The sequence below is a fragment of the Sinocyclocheilus grahami genome, unplaced genomic scaffold (assembly GCF_001515645.1).
Source record: "Sinocyclocheilus grahami isolate Dianchi unplaced genomic scaffold, SAMN03320097.WGS_v1.1 scaffold117.1, whole genome shotgun sequence".
Taxonomy (NCBI): Eukaryota; Metazoa; Chordata; class Actinopteri; order Cypriniformes; family Cyprinidae; genus Sinocyclocheilus; species Sinocyclocheilus grahami.
The window spans coordinates 1,426,148-1,434,342 of record NW_015505296.1 but is presented as its reverse complement, the minus strand read 5'-3'; the positions used below and the strand labels follow the sequence as shown (position 1 = coordinate 1,434,342).

General features: G+C 36.0%; 1 long non-coding RNA gene across 1 annotated transcript; it reads right to left on the bottom strand.

The window, feature by feature from the left end:
* Window positions 1–1,031: 1,031 nt before the first annotated feature.
* On the bottom strand, window positions 1,032–2,953 carry LOC107589541 (uncharacterized). Its single transcript, XR_001609685.1, has 3 exons — window positions 2,285–2,953; window positions 1,298–1,376; window positions 1,032–1,066 (listed from the first exon to the last, which is right to left on the bottom strand). It is a non-coding gene; the product is annotated as an uncharacterized lncRNA (long non-coding RNA).
* Window positions 2,954–8,195: the final 5,242 nt, after the last annotated feature.

The following is an 8,195-nucleotide window of genomic DNA, read 5'->3' as shown; positions in this document are numbered from 1 at the left end:
CATCAGGATAAAAGATTGTATATTAACACGCTGTTGCTCATGCACAACATTCCTGATTTTAAAGCACTTGAAGTAACCTTTACCCCCTTTTTTTTGGAGGGGGAGGGGGTTCTAATATAAAGCTTTAATGTTCTTTGTTCAAAGTCACTATTATACAGTGTTACAGCTAAGGGTGCTCGATGTCGTATTTTTCCTGTGTAGTAGCTATTTTGTGACATTGTGTGTGTTGTTTTAAGAAAATTTAAATAAAGAAATTAATAAAAAAAAAAAATGAGTTGAAGTGATGCATTCATCTTAGCATAAAAATCCTAACTTTCTCTAGGTATGTATAAAGAGCCTTGCTTTTATCATGCTTCAACATGCAACATCTCAGTCCACCAAAGGTTTTTTATTCAGAAAATAACAACTCGACACGGCTGGGAATGAATGAAATAACTATTGCAAACTAAACTAATGGACAATTATAGACATTTCAATATAGAATTTGTCTACTGGATAATAAGCGAGTTGTGAATGCTTTGGCTTGTCCCCTGACAATACAAGCAGAGGGAAGTGTATCCCCAATTCCCAGATGTTCTTGATTGCCTGACACAAAGTAATTATGAACCAGACCTAAAATGTGTCTGTATTAACAGCAACAGAATCAGTGGGAAGACTAAATCTGGTCTCACTGGACAGAATAGTAACAAGACAACTCAAAAACAAATAAATATGCTAACATATATTCTGCTACTTCTACCAAATACTGTTTTGAAGACATCACAACAATGTGCACTACACTGCAAATCATACATATATGCATCGGAGAAAGATTCTTTTTTGGTTTCAAAACTGTTTAATACACACCTAAGCTAACAGCACAAAACACAGAATCTGATAGATAATAGAGCTGATGGGACACATACAGACGTACAAAAAGCCAGATTAGCTTGTTGGGAGTTAGTGAGGACGTGAATATATAAGGCACTAAAGTCTCAAATCCACCCTCAACTTCATCAAGGTGGCTGGGAAAGCCCTGAGGAGTCTTGTTGACAAGTCCTTTAACTCTGGACTGGTCTTGATAATCCTGAACATCCAACATGCTTATTTAAATATAATTCACAACTCAAGAACTGCAGAGTTTCTAACTCAACGACATGGCAAAAAGGAGTGCGATTTGAAGACATTATTCACTTTAACGAGCATTAACTTAACAGTATCGTTCCTAAGATCACACATCTAAGATCCTAAGATGTGGTTATACAGTAAATCTGAACGTGAACTTCATTCATCTGATATGTTTAAATAAACCACATACTTGACCAGTGATGCTTTGCGACACAGTTTATCGGCTCCTCTGTAATAATTCACCAGCTGCATCAACCCCGGTTCATGACCTGTAGAGGACACAGCGGGGTATTTGACATTGAAATATCGAAATATTGAACAGTGACCACAGCGTCCTGCAGCTAAAAGTACTTAAATTTCAACGATTACAATAAAATAATAAGATAACAGTAAGAAATGTTTCTTGAGCAGTAAATCAGCATATTAGAATGACTTCTGGAGGATCACGTGACACTGAAGACTGAAGTAATGATGCTGAAAATTCAGCTTCGACATCACAGAAATAAATTATATTTTAAAATATATTAAAATAGAGTATTTTTTTTTATAATAGACTGTTAATTTAAACTGTAATAACATTTCACAATATTACCGCTTTACTGTATTTTTGACCAAATCAATGCAGCCTTGGTGAGCAAAGGAGACATTAAAAAAATAACATTTCTCTTAATGTTTAAACTTGTATTATTTCAACATTTGGGCCGATGGTGAGTATGTATATACTTAAGGTACACATTCTCTTAAACTTATAGAAAATCTATTGAAATATTGATATTAAAGCTTAACATTTTCATGTTGAAAAAGTTGATGTCAACCTAATTGCATATTACTACACAGACACACATCCATAGGAATGCATTATAGAGCTGAATCTTTGTGATCAGCATTGCTGTGTCCTGTTTTCAGTGCTCAATTATTAATAATTGATCATTATAGCATTGCTGCACACATGCACCGTTTCATCATTCATTATCATAAGTCCAACAGCTTGTACTGTCCATAGTCTCAAAAAAAAAAAAGCATGGTGTACTGAAAATGTGCATAGGTTAGATGCATTATAACAACTTGCTGAAACTCCTAACTTACACTACACATGTGAACAGCATGGGATTATAAAACAGATTATTATTACGAGATGGCAATGAATGTTTAATATGCAGCTCTTGAAATCCTTTACCCAGCCGTCCAAAAGGCAGCCGATTTCTCTCTCCCAACATTAAATTGAACCGAGGATTGTCCTTCTTCAGTCGTTTCCATTTTCCAGTCGAGATGAGGATCTTGGCGACCTCGGCATACACAGTGCTGTTGTCATCTCTCAAAACAAACGTGTACATCGGTGAACTCATAGCCCAGAGGAGTGATGCTGATCACACACTAGCTAGCCCACCTACGCTATCTGTCGCCCAACGAAGGAGACTGAAGCCGGACATACATGACCTTCGTGATGCTTCCTCTGGTTGTTTTTGCACAGAGATCTTTGCAGGAAACAGTCGCGCTGCTGTGATCCAGACCGAGAAGCAGGGCTGCGCATCTGTACCCGCAGTCGCGTGGCCGGTGCGAGGACAGTGAATATTAGGGTGTGACTCTTGAAGGATTTGGCTTCTGAATTCTCGCAGCTAACTGTCTACGTTAGCTTCCTCTGTTCCCATGATTGTCTATGAACAGCAGATATGGAAAAGCACAGCTGGCTTAGTACAGAGTCTAAGAATAGAGGTCGACTATATGACTGTGCATTTAATTCCTCGCGTCCTGTCTAGACAGTAGACTTCAGTTTAAAGCCCCAGTTGAAGCCTCTTTAGCCCAACACACTCATGATGTGACGTACCACTGGGAGTCAACGCACGCACGCCGCACAGACTTGTGGTTACTGTAGTTTTGTGCTACATAGGGGCGACTTCAACAGCACGAAAGACAAAGAAATAGCAACACAGCACTTTGAGTTTGGTCTATATTGGAACAATTGTCATGATTTTCAGAGCAAAAATTATATAAGAAAAAAATCATGTTTGAAATAAATAGCCTAATAATTATGAAATACATAAAAAGTCGAAATTACGAGATGACTTTTATGTCAAAATTATGACTTAACACTGTAAAAGACATTATTGTTGAGAAAACTTCAAATTGCAAGGCAACTTAAGTTCTCTCAATTATTGTTTTAAAACGAATTGTGCTAAGTAAAACTATGTTTTGTCATTTTGAGTACACTAAATGCAAAATGCCTCGTTCAGACAATAGATTCATGAAGAAGACAACAACAAAAGATTTCTTGTTCAGTAAACTTTCTTTTATTAACACAATAAATACATTTCTGATGTGATAATCATATGTATATAGTCTATAAAACACTTGATATGTTAAGTGAACCGTGCTATATGTTTGGAAAGAGAATAACAATCATCCTCATAAAGCAAAGAAATGTAAGATCTAGTTCTACACTGCTGAACTCAACACTTGAGGCACTAACCTCAAGAACGGTGACAATCAGCAAATGTAAAATGATGAGCTCTTTACATCACAACACAACAAATAACTAACAATAATGGAGAAATCAACAAAAAGGTTTAAATGAAGTCATCAAACAGCAATAAATAGATAAATAATAATAATAATAATCCTTTAACGGTAGCCTAGCTATATCATTTATTCATGCTGCCTCACAGTCTTAACATTTCAGGAATATGAAACTGTTTTTGACTCGTTGGGACAACATTTGGGGCAATTCTGTTGGTCTGGCATGAGTTTTGACTTTCAAGAAAATAGCATTTTTTAATTTTTAAAACTCAAAAGGTTTCATAAACTGGAAAATATGTAGTGGCTTTTTTTTTTTACAGTGTATGTAATAATTTAGATTTTTATGCCATATATCAATAGATATGACTTTTTCCTTAATTTGGAATTTTTATGTAATACTTTCTAAGTTTCATCTCATAAATATGGCTTTTATGACATAGTTATTTCATACTTTCGTATGTTTAATAATTTACGTGGTAAATATGACTTATCTCTTTTTATCTCAAAAGTCTATTATGATTAATACAATTAGGCTTAATTATGATGTCAAACTTATGATTTAGCAACAAACTGCTCTTTTTCTTCTTATGTGGCAGAAATGTAAACAGAGAACATGGAGAACCCTATCTTTATGAACAATGCTATCATAAAGTCTGATAAAGTCTCTTTCTTTTTTTATATATATAAAAGTGCTATACGGTCTGTAGAATAAGACTGATCTAGGCAAAAATCAAATCATACTTTTAGACCCGTCACAGTCAAAGTGACATTCAGAACTGGACTGAATAAATCAATATATTAAGAGAACTGAAACTGCCATTTATTCATCTACTGGGACATCAGTGTTCAGTGTTATAGCCTACAAATCAATCAATTTAATCAAATGAACACATTTAAATTAAATGTAAAAACAATGAAATGACTTCTTTAATAATCTATGTAATCTGTTTCATCTATCTACTTTTATTTATTTATTTACTTGCTTACTTACTAAATAAAAGGAAAAATGTGAAGCATGTGTGTGTTTCATTAAGACTGCAAAGAATGCACTGAGATTAAAGGACGAGGAAATAATGAAAGTCCCATTTGGTAAAGGTGAGGCCAAACCATTAATTAAAACAAAAGTGAGAGAATCATGGCAGAAAAAGTGGGGCATAGATAACAAAGGGCGATATTATTATAATATTCAGAAATCGATTAACGCCAAGGCTTTTAAAGGGAAATGCAGAAGAGAAGAAGTGATTATATCAAGATTAAGACTTGGACATACTGGTTTAAAATCAACCCTGTTTTTAATGGGAAAATGCATATCAGATAATTGTGATGACTGTAATGTTCCAGAAAATGTGGAGCATATCATTATGAGGTGTAAAAAATATAATGCAGAAAGGAGGATCTTGCAAGATAAGATATACGAGTTGGAACAAGAATGGAGTTTGAAGGGGATTTTGGGGGCAGATGAGAACATGTGGGAATGTAGCAAGGCTCTCTTTCATTTTCTTAAAGATACAGGGTTAGAGCACAGCATATAGGAAATGGGAATTATTATATTTTTTTAATGATTATAACTATGCTAAGTACATGAAGCCCTGAAGTTGCACACTCCGGTACAGTAGGTGGCGGTATGCACCTGAACAAGTTGGTTGCGACCCACCAATAAACCCAGAGAGAGAGAGAGAGAGAGAGAGAGAGAGAGAGAGATGTGTGTGTGTGTGTGTGAGAGAGAGAGAGAGATGTGTGTGTGTTTCGCCAGGCGGTGGCGCACGCGATCTTACTGTGGCGGGGCCGGAAGCTACGCAGGAGGCGCGAGGTTTGGTCGAAGCTATGGTTGTTTTGGTCTTCATCGCTGTATAGACTTTCAGCTATTTCTGAACTTTACAGCATTCACACAAGAAATACGTTTAACCCAGAGGTAGGTTTCTACTTTCCTCACCAAAAACAGAACGAACACGGGAGTGTGTTTGAAGCTGTGTTTGAGAGTTGAGTTCCTGCTGTCAGCTCCCGTTAAGAGTTTAGGTAAACATTGTCCTGTCTGTCTGAATGTCCTTCAAATATTTCATACGGGCACAGTGTTAATACCCCGTTATTTATTTAGTACATTAATACGGTTCATGTGAGAGTGGGCTTTAGTGTTTCACTTGTCTGGCACATAACATTTGTATGGATATGCTTGAAATTATAGTAAGTACAAGTCGAGTGTTTGTACACACATGCTTATTCTTTATTATCAACACATTTCACAGTTTAAAACAGTAAGTCATCAAAACAATGAAATAACGCAAATGTACAGGAATTGTGTACAGGCCAAGTCAAATCTGTCTTATATTTGGTCTCTGCTCACTCTTCTTTCTCTTAACTAACTTCATGAGGTGCATCCAGTGGGATGCTTTTTAAACACTGTTGAAGAACAGTGTTGGGGAAAGTTACTTTTAAAAGTAATGCATTACAATATTGCGTTACTCCCTAAAATAGTAACTAATTGCGTTACTTAGTTACTTTTTATGGAAAGTAATGCATTATATTACTTTTGCGTTACTTTTTAAATATGAGCAGAGCTTGATTGTTTTTAATGTAAGAAGTTCTATTTATAGCAAATGTAAAAGCCCTTTCACACCAAAAAGTGTAATGAATAAACCTCAGGCTGAAGCAAAAGTAAATTCACGTCTGTACAGTAGAGCACAGGAGAAGAAACACTCTTCAGCAATAAAAAAACAATGAAGCACAATTGTTAGTTTCTCTAAAGTCATTTTTGCTTATTAGTATGGTTGAACTGGATCATCAAAGGTCAGCAGCATAGATACTGGTTAATCAAATGGGATTAGATACATTTGTGTTATTTAACATTTAATTATTGCAGGTTTGCGTCATATTCTGAGTTTGCATTTCACTGTTTTAATTCATTTTGATGAATACTAAATCAGTTTTTTGTGAGTGGGATGAATTAATGCGCATTCACATTCACAGTCTAGAACTACAGTAGCATCATGTTCACACAGCGCACACACAACGCCTCTGCACTCCCGATTTCTCCCAATATGGGGACAGGAGAGCTGTCAGTCAATAAATGGGAAAACAAAGTAACTGGCATTACTTTTTTGAAAAAGTAACTCAGATATTTTCTTGTAAATTAAAAAAGTAATGCGTTACTTTACTAGTTACTTGAAAAAAGTAGTGGCGGGGCCGGAAGCTACGCAGGAGGCGCGAGGTTTGGTCGAAGCTATGGTTGTTTTGGTCTTCATCGCTGTATAGACTTTCAGCTATTTCTGAACTTTACAGCATTCACACAAGAAATACGTTTAACCCAGAGGTAGGTTTCTACTTTCCTCAACAAAAACAGAACGAACACGGGAGTGTGTTTGAAGCTGTGTTTGAGAGTTGAGTTCCTGCTGTCAGCTCCCGTTAAGAGTTTAGGTAAACATTGTCCTGTCTGTCTGAATGTCCTTCAAATATTTCATACGGGCACAGTGTTAATACCCCGTTATTTATTTAGTACATTAATACGGTTCATGTGAGAATGGGCTTTAGTGTTTCACTTGTCTGGCACATAACATTTGTATGGATATGCTTGAAATTATAGTAAGTACAAGTCGAGTGTTTGTACACACATGCTTATTCTTTATTATCAACACATTTCACAGTTTAAAACAGTAAGTCATCAAAACAATGAAATAATGCAAATGTACAGGAATTGTGTACAGGCCAAGTCAAATCTGTCTTATATTTGGTCTCTGCTCACTCTTCTTTCTCTTAACTAACTTCATGAGGTGCATCCAGTGGGATGCTTTTTAAACACTGTTGAAGAACAGTGTTGGGGAAAGTTACTTTTAAAAGTAATGCATTACAATATTGCGTTACTCCCTAAAATAGTAACTAATTGCGTTACTTAGTTACTTTTTATGGAAAGTAATGCATTATATTACTTTTGCGTTACTTTTTAAATATGAGCAGAGCTTGATTGTTTTTAATGTAAGAAGTTCTATTTATAGCAAATGTAAAAGCCCTTTCACACCAAAAAGTGTAATGAATAAACCTCAGGCTGAAGCAAAAGTAAATTCACGTCTGTACAGTAGAGCACAGGAGAAGAAACACTCTTCAGCAATAAAAAAACAATGAAGCACAATTGTTAGTTTCTCTAAAGTCATTTTTGCTTATTAGTATGGTTGAACTGGATCATCAAAGGTCAGCAGCATAGATACTGGTTAATCAAATGGGATTAGATACATTTGTGTTATTGGAGAATGTTGTACAGAGCACAGAGGGGTTTTCAGGGGCAGATATGACACAGCTGTGTCGTGAAGCAGCCCTAGGCCCCATCCGAAGCATTAGTTTAAGTGACATTGCTACCATCTCGGCAGAACAGGTTCGGTCGATACTCTACAATGACTTCCAGGAGGCTCTCAAAACTGTGCGGCCCAGTGTCTCTTCTAAAGATCTGGAGCTATATGAAGAGTGGAACAAGACATTTGGCTGCGGTCGCTGAGCATGTGTTCAGATTACACTAATTGATGAGTTTTATGTTAGTATGACTATGATGCTGGGTTCATTTCTTGAAATAAATGGTTGATTTGTCTTGG